Below are 14,779 nucleotides of genomic sequence, written 5' to 3'. Positions count from 1 at the left end.
GTATTTTTAGAAGCCTACCTGGAGTTTAGTGCTGGGGAGAGCTTCTTCACAAACCTGTTCTTACGCGAGTACCTGTGCACCTCATGAGGGTTTAGCAGCTGTTGATTGTTTTTAGGATTTTCTTTTTTTAAATTAATTTTATTGGAGTATAGTCGCTTCACAATGTTGTGTTCATTTCTGCTACACAGCAAAATGAATCAGCTATACATATACATATGGTGGTGCTGGTGGTATAGTTGCTAAATCATATGTGACTCTTTGTGACCCCATGGACTGTAGCCCGCCAGGCTCCTCTGTCCACGGGATTCTCCAGGCAAGAATACTGGAGTGTGCTGCCACGCCCTCCTCCAGGGGATCTTCCTGACCCAGGGATAGAACCCTTGTCTCCTGCGTCTCCTGCATTGCAAGAAGTTTCTTTACCACTGACCCACCAGGGAAGCAACTTACACATGTATCCCCTCTGTTTTTGGACTTCCTTCCCATTTAGGTCACCACAGAGCGTTGAGTAGAGTTCCCTGTGCTGTGCAGTAGGTTCTCATTATTCACCTATTTCATCCATGGTATCAATAGTGTATCGATAGCTGTTTATTGAAAGCATTGGGGGAGGGGGAAATGAGTGCGAGGTCCCAGGAGAGAGGATGTGGGTTTAGTGCCCTTGGTGTAGCTTTCTTGTAGCACAACTGCAGTGTTTGCTGTCTAGGCTTTTTACCAAGAGTCCCACGTGGAGACCTCCCTGATCCCTGTCTCTCTCATTCTTTTCTTGCATCTTGCAAAGCCCTCTCCTTCAACCCCTTCTCTCTCCTGTGTTCCTATTTTGTCCGCCTCTGCATCCCCACTCTGTTTTACTTGGGTCTCCCTGACTCAACCGTCTCTTCCTATTTAATACACTTTGCCACCTAGGATGTTGAATTCCGGCCATGTTTCTGCTCCAGCCAGTTACTGCCGTGTCACAAAGACGTGTGAGTGGTTTCTGGTTGATGTGACTTTATAGCCCTGGGGATAAATAGTAAAGTAAGTTTCAGCCCTGAGGAGGGTGGGAGGCATATGGGAGGGTGGGAGGCATATGGGGTTGCATGGGGAAGGCGTCCACTCTGGGCTGCAGTCACGCCTCTCCTATGGTACCCAGTCAAATCACACCACAGTGCACACTGATTTCCTGCCAAAAACATCTAGTGTGCAGAAAAATCCATATTCTGCCTGTCATGTAATTTTTTTTGGCTGTGTGACATGTGGGATCTCAGTTCTCTGACCAGGATTTGAACCTGCACCCTTTGCAATGGAAGCCTAGCATCTGAACCACTGGACCACTAGACAAGTCCCCCATTATATAATTTTGACCTTTCTTTTTCTTTTGACAACCAATACTAAATACTTAGGACTCATTATACTAAAATAGCTAAAAAATATTTACACTAATAAGGACCTACTCAATATTCCGGAACTCGTCTCAATATTCTGTAATGACCTATGTGAGTTTGGACTCTAAAAAAGAGTGGATATATGTATATATGCAACTGATTCACTTTGCTCTTTAGCAGAAAGTAACACAACATTGTAAATCAACTCTATTAACAAAAGTTTTAAGCAAAATAAATAAATATGTTTACCCCATTTTTGAGTTGCATTAAAAAACTCTCTGTTAACTGACCCTGGCTGCTAAGAAGCAGGACAGCTAAGGGAATGTTTGTGCTGCTTTTAGAAATGGGTTGTTTGAATTTGAATGTCGGCTTCACCCCTTCACAGCTGGCTAACCTCAGACGAGTGACTCAACCACCCTGGATCAACTGCCTCCATCACATGGAAATAGCCATGGTCCTACCCCATCAATTAAGTGAAAGAGTCTATGTAAAGTTCCTGGCACATGGCCAAGGTTCAATGTTAGTTATTATTATGTCATGCACAAGCCACATCTGTCTAATTATAGGGTTTTCCCTTGTGAATGATGGTGTGTGTGTGTGTGCGCATTGGGAGGTGCAGTGCAAGGCAAGGGAGAGATGAACACGTTCACACTGGATGTTTTTATCCCGAGTGGTATGTACTTTGGGAACGTGACATTCATTTCTCTGGTGGGATAAGCTGGTAGATGTAAAAACAGCCCAGGAGGATGATCAATTTAAAAGTAAGAATATTTCTTAACCCTAAATAGATCACTTTTACAAAGTAATCAAATCTTTTACTTGATTTCCTTAAAAAAGAATTATGCCAGAAAGACATTTGGGCATGTTTGCTTTTAGAAAGAGGTTTACAAACCTGTCTCCATTCTAAATTTTCCTCTGAGGAGGATAGATACGGCAAATGAATGTTAACAGTTAAGGGTTGCTTGTTCTGTTTTTTTTTTTTTTCCTGCCAAAAGACAAGCCTGACTTGCTAAATTTCAAATTGGATTTGGAACATAGATTTTGGAAGAAAAGTCAGCTCTCAAAAGTTTAAGAGAACACCAGGAGGCAAATATGAATTAGATGGATGGGGGAGGGGCATGCCAGGGCTGCCAACAGTTGCAGATTTAATTTCCCTCTGTCCTGCCAACATTTTGGGGAAAGGAGCTGGCTGCTCTTTTAAACAGAAATAAACAATAGAAGCTGACAGGAAGCTTAAGGAAGGCAAAACCTGTGTGTGTAATGGGGTCACCAGGGACTATAAGGCTCCATCCTGGAATTAGCAGGCTTTCCACGTTGGATTCTTCTAGAACTCCAAATCTTCAAAATGTATTTTAATACATTGTTAGAAAAACACGTCTCAAGCCGGTGCTTGTATCTGAGATCTCCTTAGTGATTTTACCTGTAGCTAGTAGTTTTGAAAATTGCGGGGATGATTTTAAGTCTATTTTATTTAGCTTTCTAACTTCTTTCCTGGGCTTTCCAGGTGGCTTAGTGGTAAAGAATCTGCCTGCCAGTGAAGGAGTCACAGGTTCGATCCCTGGGTCAGGAAGATGTCCTGGAGAAGGAAATGGCAAACTACACCAGTATTCTTGCCTGGGAAATCCCATGGAGAGAGGAGCTTGGTGGGCCCAGTCCCTGGGCTTGCAAGAGTCAGGCACTACTGAGCAACTAACACTTTCACTTTTCACTTAGGTTGGGAGGCAGGAAGTATGGATTCTAGTTGTGTGGGTCTCAGTAATAAATTGGAAGACTTAAACTGTGATTCAGTTTCTCCATTTCAGGATGAGCAGGATTGCAGTAACCAAATATAATACTTTTTCTCTTCCAAGAGGGTGTAGATAAAGAGGGGTAGAGATGGAAGCAGGGCTTCCCTGTTGGCTCAGAGGGTAAAGAATCCTCCTGCCAATACAGGACACCCAGGTTCAATCCCTGGGTCGAGAAGATCCCCTGGAGAAGGGAATGGCTACCCATCCAATATTCTTGCCAAGAGAATGCTATGGACAGGGGAGCTTGGTGGGCCACAAGTCCATAGGGGTTGTAAAAGAGTTGGACACAACTGAGCAACTAACACTTTGAGAGAGGAAAGCTAGTGAACTAATAAGCATTTAAGGCATTGCCAAGCAATAGAGAGAAAATGGAAATATATACTACTCCTGAGAAACTTACACAAAAATACTCATAGAGTAACTTTAAGTCAAACTATACAATATGGGGGTCCCACTATTTATTGGATCTTTTCAAGTCACAGGATTACAATGCTACAAAGCCCGTATTTGTCTTTCCATCCATCTGATACCTGGCCCACTTCCATAGCTTCCCAAGATCACCCATCCATAGCTGGTGGCTCTAATCATTATAAAATTCCTCCTCTAGTTGAGATAAAGTCTGCCCTTTCTAGATTCTTTTCATTATTATTTAAATCCATTCCCTTTCAGTCAGAATATGGAACAATCAGGAACAATAGTGTATGACAAAAATGGGCAAAGATAACTCCCTGAAAGGACTATGCATCACTGCAATCTATGGAAAGTCAACCTTTGACAATAAATACATTTTTTTAAGAAGAGGGATGATGCAAATGCCATTAAGCATAGGAAAAGAAGCACACCCTCTTTAGCCATCAGAGGAATGCAAATGCAAACCAGAGTGAATTTTGTCTGCACAAATATCAGAATGGCAAAAATTTTTAAAGTCTAACAAGTCCAAGCATGAGCAGGGAAGTGAAGCAAAAGGAACTCTCTTAGATTGGTGGGTAGAATGTCAAATAACACAAGCAGCATGGAAAGCTGCTTGACAGTTCCTACTAAAGCTAACACAGGTCCATCTTATGATCCAGCGATTCACACTGAGAGAAAGAAATATGTTTGTCCACCAAAATACGTGCAAGAGAATGTTCAGAGAAGTTTTATACATAAACTCAAATTAGAAATAACTCAAGTGCCCAGCAAATGAATTAATAGTAGCATGTTCATACAGTGGAAAACTACATAGTGATGAAGAGGACAAAATACTGAAATATACTTCAGTATGAATGTATCTCACAGAAATTAGGTTTACTGAAAAAAGCCAGACACCAAAAGTCACCTCCTATGAGGCTTTCATTCATTCGAAGTCCAAGAAGTGTCAAAACTAACCAATGATGATAAAATTCAGAATTGTGGTTCTCTTTGGGGGTGGGAGACAGATCTAGAGTTGGGAGGAACACGAGAGGAACTGGTGGGGTGTTGGAGATGTTCTATATCTTCATCTGCATGCTGATTACAGCAATATATGCATGCATGAAAATCGTCAAACTGTGTTATTATTATTAGTTCACCTTATACACTGCTTATCTCTCAATAAAAAATAAAGAACAGTGAGTAAAGCCATCAAACAAAAAAGACATGAAGTGTGGAGCAGGAGGAGCAGGTTAGAAATAGAAATGAAGAGGGGATGTTGTGTGCTTTGGATCTAGAACACACAAGGAACTGGGGACTGGAAATATGACATTGAACTCGACTAGAACCACTCTAGAGTCTGCAGACAGTACAGTGGCTTAGTTTATTTCTCTCACACGAGTGGATCAAAATTCTGTAAGCTTTCAGGGACTGGTGCTCACTGGAGCTCCCAGAAAAGGAAAGGCAGACTCATACCTCGAGTATGTTACTATTTCCAGTCCAAATGAATCAACCACTGTCCCCTGATGAAAGAGGTTCAATGTAGCCAATTTGCCAAATGGCTGATTTGTTTCTTCTAGGGATGGTGCTACCTAGGGGTAGTTTCCTCCAGGCATAGGATATCAAGGACTGAGCACTGATCTACTAATATGTTGCTGGCACTTTGGACATTCAGAGAGCACACATCAACCTTACGGTGGGAGCTCATGCTACTGGAACCATGTATAGCCTTCTTCTCTGACTTCATGGCTGTATTGTGCCAGCACTGGGGAGGAAGCCATCAACCGACTGAGCATTCTGTCTACCTGGTTGTCTAGTGCCTCTTCTATGGTGAAACTTCAATACTTTGGCCACTTGATGGGAAAAATTGACTCATTGGAAAATACCCTGATGCTGGGAAAAACTGAAGACAGGAGAAGGGGACGACAGAGGATAAGATGGTTGGATGGCATCAAGGACTCAATGGACGTGAGTTTGAGCTAGCTTTGTGAGTTGATGACAGATGGGAAGCCTGGTGTGCTGCAGTCCATGGGGTCGCAAAGAGTCAGACACAACTGAACGACTTAACTGACTATGATGAACACTCTCAGGTGGGTGCCAACCTGTGGTGCCTATATAGGTCTTCATATTTTGTGCCCACATCTAGGTGGCATCCACATGCCTCTTCCCAGACCTCTTTCTGTCTTTCCACTCCTAGATCCCTAGCTTATAAACTGAGCCATTCACCACTGAATATATTTATTAATACTTGTATGTATTTATGGCAGAACCTTTCTCTTCATAAAGCAGGTGATCCGGGATCCTTCCCACATATCTCTGGTAATTGGGAGGATTTTCCATCACCTGTGTCTTTCAGCACCATTTGGGGATGGAGTTATATAAAAACAAAGGTTTATGTTTTACTTTCACCTATGTAATGAGACTGGAGGTGGTGGTTTAGTCGCTAAATCCTATCTGACTCTTGCAACCCCATGTACTGTAGCCTGCCAGACTCCTCTGTCTGTGGGATTCTCCAGGCAAAAATACTGGAGTGGGTTGCTATTTCCTTCTCTAGGGGATCTTCCTGACACAGGAATGGAACCCAGGTCTCCTGCACTGCAGGCAGATTCTTTACCAACTGAGCCACCTGGGAAGCCCATGTAATGAGATTACCCATTCTTAAACGAAATCTGGCCCTTTCTCTTCCTCTGTCAGCTGGGGACCCCCATATGCAGCAGTAGATGTGAGCTGAAACACTGGCAGTGATATAATAGCAAGGAATGACATGGGGGTCAGGACCCCCTGACTTATACACTCTGGCTCTGGCTCAAGTCCAGACACTGGGCAAGGGATCATAACTTTTAAGGGGGCAGCTGCCTCAGGCTCTTGATCTCTCTCCTCAATTTCTTTTGGTTTTATAGCTTGAGCAGTAAACTTGGTGGTTGCCCATCCATCTTGTCCTTAGGGATTCCATTTCCTATTAACCATCTCCAGAGCTTTCTCTGGGTCACACAACAACCTCCGTAGTTGCCACATGACCTGAGCACTTATTATGATAAATTTATTCACTTGCTTTTGGATGTTAAGCACTATCAACTGGCCTCCATTATTTCAGTATCTTAACCTCCTCGTTGCTGTCTGGGACAGAATTCTGTAGCAGCATCTCCTACCATCAGCCAAGTCTAAAGATAAAAGACACCACTGAGCTTCTCAGTGAGGCTGGTTTCCTCCTGGTTCTCCCCTTGCCCATAGGCAGTTGTGGGTTTCCACTTTTATATGGTATATTCTCTCTAGTAAACCCACTTCTCTGAGTCTTTTGATTCCTTCTACCACTGTTTGCCAAAACCATTCTGGCATTTCTACTTCATTTAGTGTAAGCCATCATTTCTCCAAAGCTTTCGAGAGCTATCTTACTAGCATAATTTCATTGTCTCATGAGCTCTTTGCTAGAGTGCTACTTTCTGTGTCTCTGGAGAGTATACCCACACTGATAAATTCTCTTATATGACTGATACTCTGCCTCTCCTGGATCTGGTCCCCAGTGCTCTCACAGATCCTGTGTTCTTGTTCCTAGAGCTTCTTCAGGGCTGGTCTGTTTTCTGTCCTATGAGGATCAGTGCTTTCCCAGCTGGGTCAGTGCTGCAGGGCAGATGCCTCTGCATCATCTTTGCAGGGTGACGAGGGGTGCAACCCTCTGAAAGGAAGGAATGGACCACTTCTGCAGGCCCAGGGAGTTCAAGATGACCAGAGGTTTCAAGGTTCTCGAGTGTATTGACCCAGGTGTCTCTACCCCAAATCTCAGCCTTCTCTTTCTAATCAAGACCCTGACCTCGACATAGCAGACTTATTGGAGTTGAGAATCTAATAATCTCTGTAGCCCTAAGATTCTTTTTTTTTTTTTTTCTATACTCTAGCAGTAGAGGAGATGAGAATCTTTTTGTGTGCCATAAATGAGGCCATTTGACTTTTACAATTCACCTTATATCAGTGATTAATCACTCTGGTGGTTTTAAACATATCAGCAAATTTTGACTTATCAGCCAGCCTTCGTGATTCCCTTCTAACAAATCAAATGTGGTCAGATTGATGCTGCCTGACCTCTGAAGCCCAGCCATAAAAAGCAATACAGGGACTTCCCTGGTGGTTCAGTGGTTAAGAATACTTTGCCCTGCAATGCGGGGGACACAGGTTCGGTCTCTGGTCGGGAAACTAAGATCCCACACGCTGGGGGGCGACTAAGCCTGTGCTGCAACTATTGAGCCTTCGTGCCACAATTTGAGAGTCTTTGCATCATAGTGAAAGATCCTGCATGATGCAACGAAGGTCCTGTGTGCCACATGCTCAGTTGCTCAGTCGTGTCCGACTCTCTGTGATCACATGAGCTGTAGCCTGCCAGGCTCCTCTGCCCCTGGAATTATCCTGGCAAAAATACTGGAGCAGGTTGCCATTCACAGCCAAGGCTCAAATGCAACCAAATAAATCGGTAAGTGTGTGTGCGTGTCCATGTTACGACCCCATGAATCCCATCCCACTGGGCTCCTCTGTCCATGGGATTCTCCAGGCAAGAATACTGGAGTGGGTTGCCAGTTCCTTCTCCAAGGGATCTTCCCAACCCAGAGATCGACCTGGGTCTCCCACACTGCAGGCAGATTTGTTACCATCTGAGCCACCAGGGAAGCAAGTAAGTAAATAAATAAATACAATTTAAAAAAAAATCAACACAGCTTCCTTCAGCTATTTCCCCTCTTGGAATCTTTGTCCTGGGAGCTCAGCTACCACGCTGTGAGAAAGCCAAGCAGCTACATGGCAGGAGGACCACACAAAGCTGCTCCACTGACAGCTGGCATCAACTACCAGACCTACGACTCGACAAGCCCTTGGATGACTCCAGTCTCTAACGTTTCAGCCACTTCATTTGCTGCTGAGAGGAAGAGAGATGTGCTCCCTTTTCTGGGTCCTGCCCAACTGCAGATTTGTGAACAAAATAAATATAGTCATTGTTGTCACTAAGTTTTACGTTGACTGGTTACAGAGCAATAGATACCGTGACACTCACTCGCAACCTTCCATCGCCTTTCTGCAATACGTGGGCAGTGCTTGGTAAGTGCCACCCTGGTTCATAGTCTATACGATGACTATTTCCCTTATATCTTTCAAGCACATGAAGTATTATACCAGCTGGCATCTTCTTTTTCTACCAGTATCTCTTCTGGTTCTCCTCTGATGAAAGTCTTAACAAATTATACAACTATAGCATATGGCTATATGGCAACTGTAGCTAATAGCATATAGCAAAAGCTATGAGGACATCACACACCAAGGGTGAACGGGTTCACACTGTCATAAAAAAAATCTTATTTTAAGTTCTGCTTTCTAGGGCCTCTCCACACAGATCTTGTCACAGATCTCTGAAGATGGGCATTGTCTGAGAAGAAAATTTGTGTATAGGGTATATATGGGGGATTATATTCAGAAATAACATACATAAGAAAATAATGGAGCCAAAATTGGGTAAAAGCAGAAATGGGACTGTGATACAGACTCAGATTAGACCTTGGCAAAGAACATGAGGTAGTCTGCAGCTGGGCTGGCCATTTCTAATTGTCCCAAATTCAAATAGTATGCTAGGTGTTTGACTCACATTAACACAAGTGCAGGGCATAACCTTGAGTGAAGCATCTCCCAGAGGGCAACCCCAGAAAAGACGGTAAAGGCTAACACTGTCAAAAGTTTTGGCAAATGAATCCCAGAATGACTTCTGGTGCAAAGATCTGGGTGATGCACTGCGATTTCTATCAGAGTCCAGATGGCTCTGGGTTGGGAAAGCTGGTGGGGGCTGAAAGCATGAAAACAAGAAGTAAGGGATTTTCAGGACAGGGGGAGAAAAAGCATATGAGGTCATGCATTCTTTGCATCAGGTTATTGCCGGGGACCAGCCCCGGCTGATCCAGGGTATTCGAAGCAGGGACGGCGTCGGCGACCTATTTATTTAAATATTTTATCAAAGATATAAAGAGTAATAGGATGAGGATAGCTCAGTAGGAAAATTCAGTGGAGAAAAGAGGCTGAGTAGCTTGGTTTACGCGGGAGACCAATAAAACTTCAAGACAAGAAGTTTGCACCGCTTACGTAGGCCGCAGGCGTCCTTCCGTTCTCCCGAAGGAGAGGAGACACTGAGGCCTCCCCGGTCGGATCTTAGAAGCCCAGGCATAATTAGTAAGCATGGTGGGTTCCGCGCTCCAGATGGAGACTCAGCCAGAATTTGAGAGAGAGAGAGCGACATGGGGAGACCAAGTTTCGGTGAACAAGGCCCGCACTTTATTTTCCAAAGTAGTTTTTATACCTTAAGTTAGCATAGAGGATAATGGGGGAAGGGGTGGAGCAGTTCCTGGTCCTAATCGAAGCCAGGCTTTCAAACTTATCATATGCAAAAGTTCAGGTGATTTACATCATCTTCTGGCCAGGAGGCCTGTTAACATTTTAAGAAACTTATCTTTCTCTAAAGGTGATTATTCCAAAGTCAGGCACCAGCCTCCAAAAAAGCATTGGACAAAGCTGCATTCCTATAGGGCAAAGGTGAGGTGGGCTCAATCAAGAAAAGAATTAACTCAAGGGTCCAAGGTTACAAACATTGAGGCTCTACTTACATTTCTATACACCCATTATATCAATCAATACACTGCCAAGGACACAGTAGGTAAGGAGTATGGAGACTTAGCAGCAAACATTGGCCCAATAAGTGAAAAACCCTTCACCAATACAATTTCTAATCAACTTTTTAACTACTCAAAGGAATCTGTGTTTAGACAGTTTAGAACATCTCCTGCCTCTCACAGTTGGGAGGCTCTGAACAATCACATGTGGCCGGAAAAACCTATTCAGGCAGGCTAGAGGATTTCCAAAGGAATTTGTAGGTTGAAACACTGTCACACCCAGGAATTATTAACTGGAGCTGTAAGCTAACTCTTTTTTCAGAGAGGTAGTGGGGGACAGCCCCCCGTAAAGTCAGAGGTGTAGGTGAAAGCACAAAGCAGAAAGTAGGCAGACTCTGGTTTTGGGGGTAGATGCTCGAGAATTTCCAGGGGGACTCCTGAGGCTCGATCCCGCCTTTGCGTATGCCGAGCCTCCTTCCTCATGACCTTTGTCACGGGTGGAGCTCCTCACGCTGGCTCCCGGCAGTGATAGAATTCCAGCTGAGTTATTCCAGATCCTGAAAGATGATGCTGTGGAAAGTGCTGCACTCAATATGCAATATGCACTCAATATGCAATATGCCGGCTCCCGGCAGGTTATCCCAGATCGTGGCACCCCATGTAACCAAATCAAACAGAGACCAGAAACATGCTTTATTTTCTGCCAGCCAATGAGTCAGTCAGTTCAATTGCTCAGTCGTGTCTGACTCTTTGTGATTCTATGGACTGCAGCACACCAGGCTTCTCTGTCCATTGCCAATTCCCAATGAGTACTCATACATATATACATATGAGCCAGTGAGTACTCGTACACATATAAATAATCATTGCTCCAAACTACTCGATGTTGTACCTTGGTATTGCATCGCTGCTCTCTGATCATGCTCAAGAATCATTTATCACATCCCTTTTAGAATCAACTCCTTGAGGACATTTTCTTTAATATCTTTACTGACTTGCCCTTAGTTCAGCAGCAAGTCATTAATTCCTTTTCATCCTACCCCAAATGTCCCAAATATTTTCATATCATGTTAAAATATTTATCCTGGACCAGTTTCCAGTCTTACTTGATTCATCTCATCTCGCTTCAAGGCAAAATTTCCTTTGATGTTAATAGTAAACTGCTTTCTTGAAATGCTACATATGGTCATTGAAAACGATGAGAAGGGATCTTGATCAGATCACTCTGTCAGCCTGTCAAGTCTTTCATTCTTTTAAACTTATCTCCACTGAGTTCCTGTAGACCCTCTGACCTGTGTGGGTATGTTTTCCATTTTAGAGGGAATGGAATTTTTAATTTTTCTGCTTCTTTTAAAAAAAATTGTTCTCATTGTGGAATGGCAGCATGGACCTAAACATCTGCTTTAAAAATATTTATCTTAAATAAAATGTATTTATGTATTTATTTTCGGCTGTGCTGGGTCTTCATTGCTGCTTGGGCTTTTCTTTAGTTGCGGTGAGTGGGGGCTACTCTGTCGTTGTGGCGCTGGGTTTCTCATTGCGGTGGCTTCTCTTGTTACGGAGCATGACTCCAGGGCGCCTGGGCTTCGGTAGTTGCAGCTCCTGGGCTCTAAGGGCACAGGCTCAGTAACTGTGGCGCATGGATCCAGTTGCTCCGCAGCATGTGGAATCTTCTTGGATCAGGGATTGAACCTGTGTCTCCTGCATTGGCAGGTGGATCCTTCACCACTGAACCATCTGGGAAACCCAGAAACACTTGCCTTAATAAAGTTTACTTCCACATTCCTTCCAATTTAGCAGAAAAGTAACTAGTAGATTCTGACTTCTGGCTATATTTTAAATACCTTTTCTTTATCTTTTTAGCAATTCTCAACTCATGCTTCAATATTTTTGAATTGCAAATATCACCTTCTCTTATAAAACTCTTCTTTATCTTTCTAGGCAGAGTTAGTCATATTTTCTTCTGGACACTCACTCACACTAGTTCATCTCTTCATTCTGCAGGTGCTTATCGAAGTCTTCTATGTGCCAGGAATTGTACTGAATTCAGAAAATAGATATAGGAAAAGCCCAGCTTTTTTGACCAGTGGAAGAGAGAGAGAAATAAACGGTGACTATACCATAGTGCCAGAACTTTTAACAGAGGCAGCAAAGGATGCTATACAAAAAGAATGGAGACATTCCACTTGGACTGAATCTTAAATGATGAAAGGGAGTTTCCCAGTTGGGAGGTGAGTGGGACATTTTTTGGTAGGGATGAATCAGTCAGAAGAGAGGCAGACCTTTTTTTTTTTTTAAAGAGAATTACACATAACTAAGAAAAACTTATTGACTACAGCCATGAAATTAAAAGATGCTTGCTCCTTGGAGGAAAAGCTATGACAAACCCAGATACCATGTTAAAAAACAGACACATTACTTTGCTGGCAAAGGTCTATATGGTTAAAACTATGGTTTTCCAGTAGTCATGAACAGATATAAGAGTTGGGCCATAAAAATGCTAAGCACTAAAGAATTGATGCTTTCAAACTGTGGTTCTGGAGAAAACTCTTGAGAGTCCCTTGGACTGCAAGAAGATCAAACCAGTCAATCTTAAATGAAATCAGCCCTGAATATTCATTGGAAGGACTGATGCTGAAGCTGAAGCTCCAATACTTTGGCCACCTGATGGGAAGCACCGACTCACTGGAAAAGACCCTGATGCTGGCAGAAATTCCCAGCATCCCTCCTGGGAAGACAGAAGGAGAAGGGGATGACAGAAGATGAGATGGTTGGATGGCATCACCGACTCAATGGACATAAATTTGAACAATCTCCTGCAGATAACGAAGGACAGAGAAGCCTGGTGTGCTGCCATCCATTGGGCTGCAAAGAGTCAGACATGCCTTAGTGACTGAAAAACAGGAATGAGAAAAGTTAATGGGCTTCCCAGGTGGCTTAGTAGTAAAGAATTTGTTTGCCAATGCAAGAGATGTGAATTCAATCCCTGGGTTTGTTTGTTGTTTAAACAACGAAAGAAAAGTTGATGAGCCACAGAGATAGAGGGAGGGCTGTCAAGAGGGTTTGGAAAGAAAGACAGATCCTTACTCAGTCACTGGGGAAGCCAGTGAAGATTTATCCCTAAGGGAGGGACATGATCACATTTGCATATTATTTTACTATGAAAGAGTTAAATATAAAATACAATAATAATCATTTACCTAATGTGTTTAGTTGCTCAGTCATGTCTGACTCTTTGCGAACCCATGGACTGTAGCTTGCCAGGCTCCTCTCTCCATGGCATTCTCCAGGCAAGAACACTGGAGTGGGTAGCCATGCCCTTCTCCAGGGGATCTTCCCAACCCAGGGATCAAACCCAGGTCTCCCATATTGCAGTTGAATTCTTTACCAACTGAGCCACCAGGAAAGTCCTTTTATTTAACTAAAGGAAGAGATAAAAATATTGGATAAGCAAGTAAAAACTCAGAGTAATATTTATAACAAATAAAACACATGGTTTTAGTAGTCTTAGTATATAAGTAGCTCTTGAAATCATTTAAGAACAACACTAACATTCCAAAGGTGGGCTGCTGCTGCTGCTGCTAAGTCACTTCAGTTGTGTCTGACTCTGTGCGACCCCATAGATGGCAGCCCACCAGGCTCCCCCGTCCCTGGGATTCTCCAGGCAAGAACACGGGAGTGGGTTGCCATTTCCTTCTCCAATGCATGAAAGTGAAAAGTGAAAGTGAAGTCGCTCAGTCGTGTCCGACTCCTAGCGACCCCCTGGACTGCAGCCCACCAGGCTCCTCCATCCATGGGATATTCCAGGTGAGAGTACTGGAGTGGGGTGCCATCACCTTCTCCACCAAAGGTGGGTAACAATTCATAAAAGAAAACACCAACCATGGTTTTCTTCATGTTGTTTTTGTTGTTTAGTTGCTAAGCTGTGACCAACTCTTGCAGCCCCGTGGACTGTAGCCTGCTAGGCTCCTCTCTCCATAGGATTTCCCAGGCAAGAACACTGGAGTGGGTGGCCATTTCCTTCTCCAGGGCTTCTTCAACTCTGGAGGGTTGAAAATTGAGTTTCTGGATATATGTAAACTGAGGGTTAAACCACAAAGCATAGCCAATATTCCAAGATAACTCAACATGCTGCCCTCTGCTAGCCCTCTCTACTTCCCCACTGACTTTCCTTTAAACTTCAATATCTTCTTGGGGGGAAAACTTTTTCATTTTGACATCACCACTTTGTAGATAAGTAACAGGCACATAATTGGTATCAGAATAACATTGCACTCATTTTTCATGGAAAGCTGCAAGAATAATTGTAGTCTTTGCTTTCTGAGTCCTCTGATAAAGAGATAGAGAGATCTCAAGTGTTAGATCAAATGGTGATGTATACAATTCAATGATTATTTTCAGCAAAGGTGCTTCTTGGCTAGTTCCATGAAGTTCCTGGGTCATACCTGAATCATGATGTAGGTTCTAAATAACTAATGAGGCTGTTCTTTAATGTTGAATTTTTTTTTTTTTTTTTAACTTCTCCTCGCCCCGGGGTGCCCGGCCCGCCGCCCCGCAGCGCGGAGCCGACGGCAGCTTGCGGACTGGTGGAACTCTTTAATGTTGAATTTAT

Source organism: Bos indicus, chromosome 12 (genome assembly GCF_029378745.1).
Source record: "Bos indicus isolate NIAB-ARS_2022 breed Sahiwal x Tharparkar chromosome 12, NIAB-ARS_B.indTharparkar_mat_pri_1.0, whole genome shotgun sequence".
NCBI classification, from domain to species: Eukaryota; Metazoa; Chordata; class Mammalia; order Artiodactyla; family Bovidae; genus Bos; species Bos indicus.
This window is presented reverse-complemented; position numbering follows the sequence as displayed.